General features: G+C 37.5%; 1 protein-coding gene and 1 pseudogene across 1 annotated transcript in view; one reads left to right on the top strand and one right to left on the bottom strand.

Moving 5' to 3' along the window:
* CFAP95 (cilia and flagella associated protein 95) overlaps positions 1-15,339 on the bottom strand; it is a 113,417-nt gene that overhangs the window by 45,723 nt on the left and 52,355 nt on the right. The gene's annotated exons all lie outside the window — the stretch shown is intronic.
* On the top strand, positions 2,212-2,786 carry LOC144456841 (PRELI domain containing protein 3B pseudogene; annotated as a pseudogene).

Raw genomic sequence — 15,339 nt, 5'->3', positions numbered from 1 at the left:
AAAATGCCTCATTCAATTCATTCCAATTCAATTCAATAAACATTTATTAAGTGTCTACTATATGCCAAGCACTGTGGATATAAATAAGAAAAATAGTATTTGCCTTCAAAGAGCTTGCAGTTTAATAAAGGAAGATAACACCTACAAAAAGAAGCTGCAAAGGAGAGGAGCAAGGAGAGTGGAGATGGGAGGAGGAACCAGGATCCATGATGATCTGTGGAGCCAAACCACACAGAACTGCTGAGGAAAGGTGGAGAGTTACCATTCTACTGGGGGAAGTCTTTCCATGCTTGGGGTAGACATACCCCTAACTCACAGACAGGTTTGAGGCCTGTTGGGTTACCCTCAACCTGGTTTAGCCCATCTTCCAAGACAGTTTACCATGATGTGGCCACTGTGCACATTACAGCTTCTAGGAGCCACAGGTGAGAGTTGGGTGGAAGGTGGAAGCCAAAGATGGAAAGCAGCTCTGAAAAGGACTCAGCAGCCCTCACACCAGAGGCACTCATCTTCCCTTAACACCCTGTACTCCCTGCCTACAACAACAACATGTGATTAATCTGCTTAGATACATACATCTGAAAGGAATGCATGGATTCGCTTTGCATCAGGTACTCTACCTAGTCTCAGCTCCACAGAACAAGATAACCCCATATTAGGTACCTGTTATCTCCCCTGCTCTGCTTTCCTGCTTCCTTTTGTGTTTTGTCTCCCCCTTTAGATTGTAAGCTCCTTGATGGCAGAGACTGTCTTTTTATTAATTGTATTCAGCTCTTAGCACAATGCTTGCCATACAGTAGACAACAAATATTTATTGGACTAGATTGGATAGGAAGGGCTTATGTTAGTGCATTTGACTTATTGTTGCTATTGTTTTTAAATCCCTAGCTGCTCTGATCATGTTGGATCTCTGTTGTCTTCCCCAAAACAACTGCCCTTTTCCCAATGCACAAACATGTCCAGAGTGGCTATCCAGTAGGGTCCCAATAGCATCTATAATAAACATGGAGATCTCTCATCCCCAGAACTCAATGGAATTTTCATGGAGTCCCTGATCCTAGAGTTTGGAAATTACTGGCTTAAATCATTTTGCTATTTCTAGCACATCAGGAGAGTACACCAGATGTTATCCCTCCCTCTTAGGGAAGGATATGCTTCAGTGGTATTCACAAAATGTGAAGAACCTAGATGAAAGCTTCCAATACATTGATCCTCTTTGGAGAATTTATGGGAGGACATGAAGAAGAGTCACACAAGACGAGGAGATGTAGATAGGTTATATATTTGTACTAATGGAGGCAATATCCCCAATACCTTAGAAATAATGAAATAGAGATCAGATGATTTTATGGTCTCTTTTAATCTTACTTTTCTGGTGCTATGAGCACTGCACATTCATTAAATAAGAAATGGCTTTCAGTTTCTAAGCAATCAGTAACTTTCATAATCAGTATAATTTGCTTTCAGAAAAAAATACAAATTTCTCTCCATATGAATAGAAACTGGAAAAAAAATTTATTTTAATGAAGAAGGAAGATGGGTTAACACATTCGTTGGATTTCATGTTCATTTTACAGACAGCTAAATTCTCACAGCTTAGGTGAAAATTTTGAGAGAAACTCAATTCAACCAATTGACACACCAGTATTAAACGTTCTGTGAATGCATTATAACTCTAATTTACATAGAGCTTTAAATACTGACCTCACAATCACCTTGTGAGGTAGGTAGAACAAATTTCTACTTTTATAGATACATAGAAGTCAAATTTTGGAATTCTGAAATTTTGAATTAAAAAAATCACAACTGTGAACAAATCATTATGGGGAAAGAGCTGAATTGAAATGATTATGGAAAATCACCCACTTGAAAAAATTAGAAACAATACAGCTAAGACCATGCCTGCTGCACTCTTTCATCTCTTCTTCTTGTCAACTCAAAACCTCTCTGCGCCTTCCCCTCATTCTTTCCTTTTCTCCAGTCTCAGAGGATAAACAACCCTTCTTCTTGCCAAGGTTAACCCTTGCGCTTGTGTCACTGATCCCTTCTGCTCTGTCTTACAGGATCTTAGCCCAGGCCTCATCTTAGATCTCTTTCCTAGCCTTTCAGCACCTGCGCATTCTGTCGCTGGCAAGGTAAAAGGGGTGATGTTGGCACTTTTCCCCTAGTGTCCCTTTGCACCACCAAGACATTTTACTGGTTGCTGGCACCATGAAGATTTGGATATCAGAGCACATTTTCCAACACCCATGGGAAATAGTTACAATGGCTGCTATGCATAAATATCCAAATCCTATGAATCCAAGCATAGTTGGGGTTGATGTGTTAGACAGACATATAGATCCCACTGGCAAATTGTACAGCCATAGGCTTCTCAGCACAGAGTAGAGAATGTCTACTATTGTAAAATAGTTTATCAGTGTAACAAGAACCAAAACAAATGTGCAGGAATATTCTATAGCTGATCCCACAGAGGAGAAAAATGTAAATTTGTAACTTTCATTTACAAATATGGTTTTGGTAGACGAGAAACATATAAACCATATCCTCAAGAACTAGGAAAGACCAAGTTGACTCAAGAAGCCTTAATCACTATGAAAGCAATGGACCCTAGCAGTTATCTAGAAGGACTGGTCGAAAGTACAATATCATCTAAAGCTAATAAAGACTGTGAAGCAATGGAGTGAGTAATTAACAAACTAAATGCTGAGAATGAAGAGTTCATTGCTTCAGCAACAGAATGCACGAAGACATTGATGGCAGTAGCACAATTTGTAGAGAAATGATAATGGCTATTTATATGAAACATGAATAGGTCCACCAGGGTCTCTCTAAGCTGGTAACATATTTATTCATTTTTGTTGTTTAAGAATCATATCTGTATACCAGATAGGTATTCAATTAGGCTGGAGAAAGGCTACAACTTCTGACAGAAAAGGAGGGAAGGTGCAGGGTTTCCAAACACATGGGATCAAATGGAATAACATTACCCTAAAATACTATGCAATGTCAAGTTTCCAATATTTGAAGATTTAAGGATATTTCAAATGGATACCTTGACCAGAAACTAGCATACTGAATCTCCATAAGGTTGAATTTTCTAGCATTTTAATTCATGCTACTCTGCCTGATTTTGGACCAATTCTAAAATGAAGCAGAACTATTTCTCTTCTAGTATGATTGCCCTATTACATTTAACTTGAGCAGTTTTCATGTTGTAATAACATCCTTTGGAAAGAAGGAAAGTATATTACTTGAAGTCAAAATGCAAGCTTTTTATTTGTACAAAAGTAACAGGTTTTTAATCTCTTTTCTATGGCATGACATAGTGAATTAGAGGGCTGATTTGGAGTCAAGAAGATTTGGGTTCAAATTCCACCTCTAAAATACACTATCCGTGCAACTTTGGAAAAGTCACTTAAATTCTCTGAGCCTATTTTCTCAGCTGTAAAATAAGGATGAAGAGGTAGCATGGGATAGTGGATAGAATGTAAATCTTAAGAGTCTGGAAGACCCGGATTCAAGCCCTACCTCTATCGTACACTGTACACCAATGGCTAAGTCATTTAGCTACTTGGTGCCCTAGGCAACCTTCCAAGATTATAAGCTGCAGACAAATTGTAGATGTTCATCTATAGAAGAATTCCCACAATGGGTATTTCCCATATAGGTCTGAACAACAACAACAACAAAAATGGGGATCACATTACTTGTAATCCCTATCTCAAAGGACTTTTGTGAGGCTCAAATGAAAGAATGCATGTAAAGCACCTTTCAGCTATTAGAGCAACATATGGATCTCCATATGTGTGCATGTGTGTATATATAGGCATACCTCAGAGATATTGCAGATTCAGTTCCAGATCACCACAATAAAGAGAATATCACAATAAAGCAAGTCACACAAAGTTTCTTAATTTCCCAGTGCATATAAAAGTTATGTTTATGCTATACTGTAGTCTATTAAATGTGCAGTAGTATTAGTTTTTTTAAAACGTACATGCATTAATTAAAAATTGCTAACCATTACCTGAGCCTTCAGCAAGTCATAATCCTTTTGCTGGTGGAGGATCTTGCCTCAGTGTTGATGGCTGCTGACTGATCAGGGTGGTGATTGCTGAAGGCTGGGGTGGCTGTGGCAATTTCTTAAAATAAGACAGCAATGAAGTTTGCCACATTGATTAACTCTTCTTTTCATGAAACATTTCTCTGTAGCATGTGATACTGTTTGATAGCATTTTACCCACAGCAGAATTTCTTTCAAAACTGGAGTCAATCCTCTTAAATCCTGCCCCTGCTTTATCAACTAAGTTTAAGTAACATTCTTCAATATTGTTGTGTCTCAGAGAATAGAGAGGCCCAAGGAGGAGAGGGATGGGAGAATGTCTGGTCAGTGAAACAGACAGAACACACACAACATTTATTGATTAAGTTGTCTGTCCTATGTGGGTGCTGTTTATGGCACCCCAAAACAATTAAAACAGTAACATCAGAGATCACTGATCACAGATCACCATAACAGATATAATAATTATGAAAAAGTTTGGAATATTTGCAAGAATTACCAAAATTTGACGCAGAGACACAATGTGAGCACATGCTGTTGGGAAAATGGTGCCAAAGATTTGCTTGAAGCAGGGTTGCCACGAATCTTCAATTTGTAAAAAAAAAAAAAATCTACACCTATGAAACACAATAAAGCAAAGTTCAATAAAATGATGTATGCCTGTATGATATGTATTATAGGTATAATACATATGAAATATGTATAATATATACAAAAGTATATGCTATTATCATCATTATTGCCACTGGTGCCACTGCTGTTGCTATTACTACTACTTCTTCTTGCCCTTCTGCCTACATATATGTTAAAGTCTCTCTCCTCTCTTAAAAAAAAAACAAAACCCTTGTCACTCCTCAAGATATCTTCTCTTCTCTTAACTGCTAAACTCCTAGAAAAGAGTGGTCTAGTCACTGCCTCTACTGCTCCCAATCTCTGTATTCCAGCAAAATACTAGTAGTTTTCCCTTAATGACTGTCTTCCCCACCTCCAAACATTTATAAATTTGTAAAGTAAAAATCAACATGTCATAAAATCAAGCTCATCATCTTTCTTCTTCTACCTGTCCCTCCATCTTACTTTATCATTTCTTTCTATGGCATGACCATTCATCCAGTCTCCCACATTCAAAACCTGTAGATCACCCTCTTCTTGATATTCTCTTCTTCCTAGGTTTTCACGACACTACTCTATTTTGGTCCTCTCCTATTTATCTGACCACTCTTTCTCAGTCTCCTTTGCTGGAGTTACGTGGATGTTCCATTAGGTTCTGCCCTGGGCCTTCTTTTCTCCCTCTAGACTATTTCACTTAATGATCTCATCAGCTTCCAAGGATTCCATTATCATCTCCATGCTGATCTATTTACCCAGTCCTGACCTCTCCACTGACCTTTATTCTCACATCTCCAACTGCCTATTTGACATATAGAACAGAATGTCCCATAGACATCTTAAATTCAACATGTCCAAAACTGAACTCATTATCCTTCCCTCCCCAAACCCTCCCCTCTTCCTAACTTCTTTGTTACTATCAAAGGCAACATTACCCTCCCAATCACCTAGGCCAGCAACACAGGTGTCATCCTCTCTCTCTCTCTCTCTCTCTCTCTCTCTCTCTCTCTCTCTCTCTCTCTCTCTCTCTCTCTCTCTCTCTCTCTCTCTCGTCACACTCACAGCCAATAGAATTCCAGGCCTGTCCTCTTTCCCTCTGACGCTGCTACCACCCTGGTGCAGGCCCTCAACCTTATGCCCAGACTCTTGCAATAGTCTGCTGGTTGTTCTCCCTGCCTCAAGTCTCTCCCCACTGCAGTCTATCCAGCACTCACTCAGCTGACTTCCTAAAGTACAAGTCAGACTCTGTCATACTCCTACTCAATAATCTCCAGTGGCTCCCTCTCATCGCTAGTATCAAATATAAAATCCTCTGGCATTCACAGTCCTTCATAACCTGGCCTTCTTACACCTTACACCCCACCACTTACTCTTCAATCTAGTGACACTGGCCTCCTTACTATTCTTGACCCAAAGCCCTTTCACTGGTTGTCCCCCATGCCTGGAATTCTCTTCCTCCTCATCCTGCCTCCTGGCTACCCTGGCTTCTTTCAAGTCCCAGCTAAAATCCTACTTTCTATTAGAAGCCCTTCCTCATTCCCCTTAATTCTTGTGCCTTCCCTCAGTTGATCATCTTTCGAGTTTTCTTGGATATATCTCGTTTGTACATGGTTGTTCACATGTACATAGTCATACGTGTCCATATGTACATAGTTTACAAGTACATATGTACATGTACATAGTTGTTCACATCATCCCCCATTAGACCACGAGCTCCTTGATAGGAGGGTTTATCTTTTATCTTTTTTTTGTATCCCCAGCACAGAGCCTAGTGTAATATAGGAGCTTAATAATTGTTTATTGACTGATTTCTTGAGGTTACCTTTAATTCCTTCTTCACTCTCACCTATCATATGCAATCCATTAAGATGTCATATAAATTACATCTCTGCAATATCTCTATTGCGTATTGCCTTCTTTCTGCCATTATCCTAAAGGAGACCCTCACTGCCATCTAACTGTGCTCTTGCCAAAGCCTCCTAGTCTTCCCATCAATACCCTCCTCCCACTATAATCCATCTGTCATACTGATGCCAAGAGAATACTGCTTATACATAGAGTTGTTCATGTGATCTGCTCAAAAATCTTTAGCGACTGATTCCCTATTGCCTACTGAGTAAAATTTAAACTTCCGTACCTGGCATTCAAGATCCTCCAAAACCCGATACTACCCTACGTCCTTACTTTTCCAGCCTTATCTCAAATTATTCCCCTGCCCATCCCCCCTTCACATTTCACATTTCAGCCAAAGTCATCTAATCTCTGTTCCCAAAACATGCTAAATACCCTCTCACTCCTTTGCCTTTGCTTAGGCTCTTACCTGTGTTCATATGTCTTTTCTTTTTTCTCTTCACCTAATTAATTCCCACTCATCCTTCAAAATGACTTTGCATTAATTCAGCATGAAAAGATAATTTTCTTTGAGAAATAAATGCACACACTACTTACAACAAACAGAATAATGCAATCACAGAATCTCAAAGTTAGAAAAGACCTCAGAGCCATGGAATCACCTCTAAAGTAACCAAGGCAATTTTCCATTCAAATTTCACTGGAAATGAGAACTCCACTGCCCACTGCAATTTTGGACATTTCTGATTATTCAGATTTTTTTCCTTATATTGACCTGAAATCTGCCTTTCTACAACTTTCACCTCTTGTCTTCTATCTATTCAACTATGATCCCACTTCCTTTTTTCCATAATCCTTCTTCATTATAATAACTCCTTAAATATGTGAAGACAGCTATCATGCCACCACCCTGTATCTTTTCTTCCTCAGGCTAATCACCCATAGTTTATTCAACCAGTCCTTGCATGTCATGGTCTTCAGTATCCTCATCATCCCTGAAGCCCTTATCTGCATGACAGAAATGATTATTTCTCTCATATATTAATAACCATTTACAATTGGGGAGATCCAGGATTTTTTCCTTCCTATTTCCTCATTCTCTAACATTCTCCTTAATCTTGTTCAGACTCCATCCAACCAGAAAAACAAGTTTAAGTGAATTGGTGCATTCCAGCCCATTGTGTCAAACAGGTCTGAATGGAAGTGGATTCCCCCTTTTGTCTAGAATGGGATGGTCTGCGAAGAAGTAAGTCTCTTTCACCAAGACTGAGTGATCAAAGTCCTATCCCATAGACCTTCATTAGAATAAGCCCATCTCTCATTATAATATTCATTCTCTCATTAATTGTTAACCAATCAGATTTGATTTCTACCCTTAGGAATACTCATTCCTCCAAGGGCATGTAAGTGTTGAGTGGGTTCCAGGAGAGGCCTTTTGCATTCGAGAGTGCCACTTTTATTAATTATCTGCTAGCAATAATTAATAAAATTATTAATTACCCAGAAACTATGTCTCTCAAACTTTTTATAAGTCACAAGTACACACTCCAGCTTGTTAGTGTCCTCCACAAAATCCAGCTCCTACAATTGAAAAACTCTAGATGTGGTTTATGCCAAAACTCACTGCTCTGATTCCAGCTACTGTGCCCGTCATTTATGTAGTTAAGGTACTATTGAAAGAGCCCTGACTAGAGCCAGAGAACCCCAGCTCAAATCTGTCTTCTCCAATAATTACTACCTATGTGACAAACTCTCATTTCAACTCCTCAGTTTCCTCCTCAGTAAAACAAAAGAACTGGACAAATGTGGCATTTGAGATCACTTTCATGTCTAGATCTATTATACAATTTCAGATTACATTAATCTCTTCGGCAAACATATTACACCATTGCCCCCCACTTTGAGCTTGCAGCCTAGTAAAGCCCTAAATTTTATTCACATGAGCAGTTGGCTAGATTAGTCTCCCCTATCCTGGATTAGAGACAGAAGACCTAAATTAGAAGGTGCAATACTCCAGGGAAGCTATAATAAGGCCCTAAAGTAAGAACCAAAATAATAATTTTATTAAAATACTAAACTTTTTATTTAAATTTATTTAAATTTAAATTAAAAAATTAAAGTATTAAAAATAAATTCAGAATTTCATAACACTCAATGGATTTCACTATTAGCATTCTTTTTCTGTCTTTGACAGCCTGAAGCACTTTTTCATATCATTACAATGTTGGAGTTTAACTGTAATGTGTTGAGGAGTATTCAATCTTGGATTCATTCCCCTCCTCATCGAAGATTCTTTCTATTTGTATATCACAGTTTGATGTAGCTATGTCTGAGAAATTTTCTTGGCTGATTTTCCCAAATGTTACATTCAAATTCTTTTGTTATTGTTATTTTTTCCTGTTTAGAGGATGAAGATATTACTATAATTGTTGTGTTGTAACCTGTTCTCCAAACCACTATTGGATTTAAGTTTTAGTAATAATAATTTTCTGGGCCTATATTTCCTCTAATAGATCTGTGTTGGTTATAATTCTGTTTTGTATAGTATTGTATCTATTGTTGGTTGACTATTCTTTCAGGTTTTCTACTGTATTCTCCAATTTAGTTGTTCTTTTAAATATTTCTTCATCTTTTTTTTAAAGCATCTTTTAATTCTAGCTTTTCTTGCGTGATTTTTATTTTCTTCAAAGTCTTTTTTAAATTTTACTTGATTGTTTTCTTACCAGCTGTGTTACTACCAATTCTAGCCCTCTCAACCCCCCAGTAATTGCCTCCTGGCCCATCTCATAGATTCAAGAAACCCAAAAATGTAAAAGACTTAACAAAAAGTCCTGAATGAATTTTAATCTATTGATTGCACCTACAGCATGATGCTTCAGAGCAGTAATTCTGAAGCTTTTTTGTGTTGTGGACCCCTTCTCAGAACAATGTTTTAAAATAATGAGGAAAAAATGCTAAATTTCATTTAAAGGTTAGTGAAAATAGAGATGCAATTTTTTTTCCCAGAGAAATTCAGGCCATGAACAAATGTGATGGCACTTATGTTCTTTGTTTTGCCAAGAGGTCTGTGATGAGCTAAAGGCCATCAGTGAAGAAGCTTGGGCTCTGGGGACTTTACAGATTAATGTTTCACAGAGTCCCAGCCAAGGCCATGAAAGCTAGCCCTTATTTTTTGAAAAGAGGTCCAATTAAATTACAAAGATACTCATGGGGTAAGGTTCTCTCCCCCCTTCCCTTTTCTCCCTCCTTCAGTCCTCCAACAATTATAATGCTCAGAGATCACAAAACACAGACCTGGGAGGGGAAGTAACAGATTACATCTTTGTTTCTCTACCAATCTCTGCCATGAGAAGCTAGGAAAACCAGTAAAACTTCACTGACTTAATAAAGGTTTGTGAAATGAATGAATGCTTAGCTTCTCATGCAAGCCCACAAAAGCTTACTTATAATAAATTGCTAACCCAAAAGGGGCATTGAGTTTGGGACAAGGAATGGAGGTATGGTGGTGGCTCAGATGGAGGCACCAAAGGGATGAGGGAGTTAGCTGGGCAAGGTTTCTACTGATCACCACAGCAATGGAGGTGGAAAGTTTGAAAGATATGCCGTAGGACCTATATTAGCCTATGTCCTAATTAAAAGATGACACCAACAGTAGGAAAAGGTTCTAGAAACAGGAGATGGAAGTGAAAAGAGCTATTCAAATGTGTGGCTTGATTGTAAATCACTGACTTTTACAATTCATTCTCATCTTTAAGGATCTCAGTTTTCAAACAGAAATCTGAGAATTTTACTTCAGCTCATTTCATTTAAATTAAGTAAATGCTCATATAAAGATCAAAGAGCTAGGGATCCTTTTGTCATTGGTTTTCAGAAAAGCTTTTGATGTGTATGTCTTAAAAGAAAACCACATGGAGAGGAAAACATTGTCATGGAAGAATGATCATAAAGTCTCTTGTATTTGTTTATGAAAAATTAAAGGGCCTTAAAATAAAATTACTGCAATTAACAGCATTTGTGAGGATATGTGTGATGAAGAATAAGAAAACAAGGTTTAAAAAAAATCATAGACTAGCACTCTGTACTGGACAACATAGACAAGAGGCAAATGAACATCCCAGAGTCTATCTTAAGAGCAACTAGGTGGCACAATAAGAACTGGGCCTGGAACATGGAAAACTTGAGTGCAAATCCAGCCTCAGATGTAACCTTGGGCAAGTCACTTAAGTTGTGTTTGCCTCCCTTTACTCAACTGCAAAATAAGGATAAAAACAGCACCTACCTCCCAGGGTTGTAGGACCAAATAAAATGTGTTAAGTGCTTGGCAACCAGTCGGCCCTTAATAAACACTTCTTTCCTTCCTTGCTTCATCTTTGGACAATACGCATATGCAATATGTCACTGGGCCCATATTTAAAGGTTTTCCAGCCTGAGTGGGTCTGCCAGGTCTCTGCTAGGCTTTGAGAAAACAGCCACACTATGATTAGGTATCCAAATAGTACTTTAATGGAGGATGCTTCAACTTTGGGGAATCGGTTGTTCTGAACAGCTGAGGGTTAAGCACCAAAAGACTTTTTAACTGTCTTGAAATCTTTCCCCAAAAACGTACTCTATGGTTCTCGGCCTTCATAAATAAAATATGCGGAATATAATTCAGCTATTTCTTGACAATTTCAGAGTCATACTTATTGTCATTAGCTATGCCTAATTCCTTCCTCCCCCACCCCCAGCCTATATATAAACTCCATTAAGGACAGGAATTATATCTTATCTGAAGTTTATATTTCTCCCACCACCTTATATAGAGTTCTGTATACAGTAGGTGCTTAACAATTTTTTAAATTGCAATTAATCCATTCCTATGTTATTATATACACAGAGCCCATTGAGCTATGTATAAAATGATCCCAGGCTACTTTGATTTTTTATTCTTATATCTGCTTTTTATAGGTTTTCTGTTCCTTCTTTTACTGTAGGACTACTAATTCTATTAACTGTCACTTATATTTTTCTGTTATTGTTTTTTGGTTGTGTGTGTATGTGTGCTTCTGTGTGTGGTTACTCCTTCTTACTGTGTTGCTTCTAATCTGTCATGGGCAGGGAAGTCAGACAATCAAGCTTGTTAGAACTGTGTGAACATAAGAAACAGGTTTTGAGGTTCTGGCTATGTACAAAGCACATGAGTGTAGGAAGTTTATCATACCAAATATGGTCATTCAGAGGTCTTTTGCCTTTAGGTTAGAGTTAGGGCTAGGTATACAAATATCTGAGTTCTAAATATGTTAGGTGTTACTATACTATATACTACCTCTCTTCCTCCACAACTGCCTTTATGACCTGGAGAATCCTCCTCCCTTCTGGACCCATTTTCCTGATTGGTGACTCACATAATTTCTGGAAGGGCACTAGCCGTGCTTCCTCTTTGATGGTAAGGACTTTTGTTTAATGGCATTTGTGTCTCTAACTCTAAGCACAGTGCCTGACACATAAGCACTTAAGTGTTTTTATCTATCTTGTGACCTAAAAGAGTCAAAATATTTCCATTTAATACTAAAGATCATAATCTCTGGAGAAAACTTTGGCTTAATATAGACAAAATGATGCTACACATGTTAAAATTCAAGGTCCTACAGTGCAGTAAATGGTACCCTAGTGGTCTGAGCCACTGGCATCTTGGACATATTCCACACATCTTTGATTTCACTATGAGTGTAATATAACATTAAATAAGTATGACTTATAATAAGGTATGACAGAAGTCTAGAAGTAACATAAAATGTGACCTTTCTTCTTTGATTCTAATCCACTGCCACCTTATGGATAATTTCATGTGGAAAAACTAGAAAAAATAAAAGGTATGATACAATTATCACTATATTTTACTTCTTTTCTTCCTTCCCCTTTATCTTTCCATTTCCTTTATGTTATAGAAAATATTATGATACTTAGGCTGTTGAACTGGGCAAACAAAAACATATAAAATCTCAAATACATAAAGTTAAATTTGGTCTGTAAGCCTCCGTAAATGTCACCATGGAGACTAGGGTATGAATTGTCTCCATGGAGATCCATATGAGATCTTTCTACTTAAAGTTATCATCACACATAATCGAGTATAGGTTTAACCATGGAAAGGAACAGGAAAAATGAGGATATGGGATCCTTCAAGAGATAAAACTCAACATCCCTGAATGTTATCATTACATCATCAGAATAAAGAGGAAAAAAGCCTTTAGGAAAGGTTCTTCTTCACTCAGTCTACAAAAAAGCCATGGTGATGATTGCATTTACCACAACAATAGTTTGTGAGAGAGATGCTTAATAAAATCACCAGACGTTGGAAGAGGAATAAGGTATTATATGGCACCTACTATTGCCTGGTACTGTACTAAGTGTTTTTTACAAATATTACCAAATTTGATCCTCACAACAACCTTGCAAGATAGAGTCTATTAGTGTGAGAATCAGTAGGGGTAGGGGTGGCATCCTTTTCTATAGCCTAGTAATCAGTCAGATAGTTCTCCAGAAAAGCCTTTTCATTTGCTTAAAGTCAATCTAAATGGCCATCCTGGCATAACAACCCCTTAGCTGCTTTATATGTGTCAGTAATGTGTGTTCACATGTGTTTTTTTAAATATGCTTAATGAATGCAGAAGAATAACAAATTGTATTAGATTCAACAAACATTTATGAATTCTTACTACACTCAACGTACTATATTAGGCACTGAGAACACAAAAAGGAAAAGTCACAGTTCCCGATCTAGTGAAAAGAGTACAGGAATCAAAGGCCACAGTTTGAATCCTGACTTTGCCACTTGCCAACCATGTAACCATGGGCAAATTACTTAACTTATATGTACCTCAGTTTCCTAAATAGGAATGTTAATATAACCTCGCCAGGTTGTTCTGAAGAAGGAACTTTATAAGTCTCAAAAAGTTACAAAAACACGGACTAGTAAGAAGACTAATATTTCAATAGTACAATACGTATTAAATCCAGTTCTGAATCTATGATCCTTGGTGCCCTGGAGAAAGTCAAATAGAGTGATGTGAGAGATGCAAGAAACAAGCCATGCATCAATTAACAAGCATTTATTATGCTTCTGTTATGTTCCAATAATATGTTTTGTATAAAATTATCTACCTCCTACAAAAAGAGAGACCACTGTTTCCTAGGGGGGAAAAAAAGAATGGAAGCAACAGCTACTAAAAAATTACATTGATGTGAAAGAAAAGTCCTCTCTCAGCTCTCTAATTTTCCATGTGTATGCCTACAATGATAAAAATGAAACATTCCCTGCCCCCAAGGAATTTGTGTTTTGTTAGAGGAGGCGACATGTAAATGTATAAGTATATACAAAATAAAAGTGAGGTAATTTGGTGGTGAAGGCTCTTATAGTTCAAGGGAATCAATACATCCTCATGTAGGAAGAAACAATTTCTAACTGGACAGATAAGGGTTGGCCTCATGAAAGAAGCCAGGCAGCTAATGGCACAGTTGATAGACCCTGGAGCCAGAATACTCATCTTCCTCAGTTCAAATCAGGCCTCAGACATTTGAGACCCTGGGCAAGTCATTTAACCCTGTTTGCATCAGTTTCTTTATCTGTAAAATGAGCTAGAAAAGGAAATGGCAAACCACTCCAGTATTTTTGCCAAGAAAACCCCAAATGGGGTCATGAAGAGTCAGACATGACTGAAAACAACATGAAAGAGGAAGCTCATGAGATGAGCCTTGGGAAAGGGGTGGATTTCAACAGGGAAAGATGTTAAAAATAAGCCAGTCCAATCAAGAGAAGTAGCACATATAAATACACAAAATCAGAAAAGGTCAGCAGTATACAATCAGGAAAGTACAAGCAACTGGATTGACTGGAATTCAAGAGTATATGAATGAATGAACAGACAAACGAACAAATGAATGAAAAAGGATTTTATTAAGCACTTATTATGTGCTAAGCACTACGTGAAGCACTACTGGTTTTTGACAAAGCTAGAAAGGTAGACCAGAGAAAGACAGGGAAGGGCCTTCGATGCCAGACTAAGAGGTATTTTATTTGGTAAGCAATGGGGATCTAATAAAGGTTTTTAAGCAGTGAAGCAATGTGGCCAAGAGCTAGGACAATTACTCTAGCAGCAAGGTAAAGAACTTGACAGCCTGGGGGCATGTGCTACTATTGTCCTGAATTAAATTCAGAATATAATTTGTTCATGTACTGAGGTTAGTGGAAATTTTTTTTTCTTGATTACGAATTACATATTATCAACCAATTCAGTCAACTGATTATTCACTTGATCAAATATTCAAATGAGCTGCTAACCATACATACTGTTATGCACATAATAGGGTCTCGAGAAATATCTCAGGTCAATACACTTGCACTCTATAATTTTTTGTAGTTTAATTGATATGGCATTGAATAAGTAAATTCATTTAGGTAGAATTGTCTCTTTTATTATATTGGCTCAGCCTATCCACAAGTAATTAATATTTCTCTAATTGTTTAGATCTCTCTTTATTTGTGTGATGTGTTTTGTAATTGTGTTCATATGGTTCCTGGGTTTGTCTTGGCAGATAGAATTCCAAAGTATTTTATATCGTCTGTAGTTATTTTAAAGGAATTTCTCTTTCTATCTCTTCCTACTAGACTTTGTTGGTAATATATAGAAATGCTGATGGCTTATGTGGATTTATTTTATAGCCTGCAACTCTGCTGAAGTTGTTCACTGTTTCAACTAGTCTTTCAGTTGATTCTCTAGAGTTCTCTTACTATACCATCATATCATCTTCAAAGAGTGATAGTTTTGTTTCCT

The sequence above is a fragment of the Phascolarctos cinereus genome, unplaced genomic scaffold (assembly GCF_003287225.1).
Source record: "Phascolarctos cinereus isolate Bilbo 61053 unplaced genomic scaffold, phaCin_HiC Scaffold_4;HRSCAF=312, whole genome shotgun sequence".
Lineage (NCBI taxonomy): Eukaryota > Metazoa > Chordata > Mammalia > Diprotodontia > Phascolarctidae > Phascolarctos > Phascolarctos cinereus.
The sequence above is the reverse complement of the archived record's forward strand: the minus strand, read 5'-3'. Positions and strand labels throughout refer to the sequence as shown.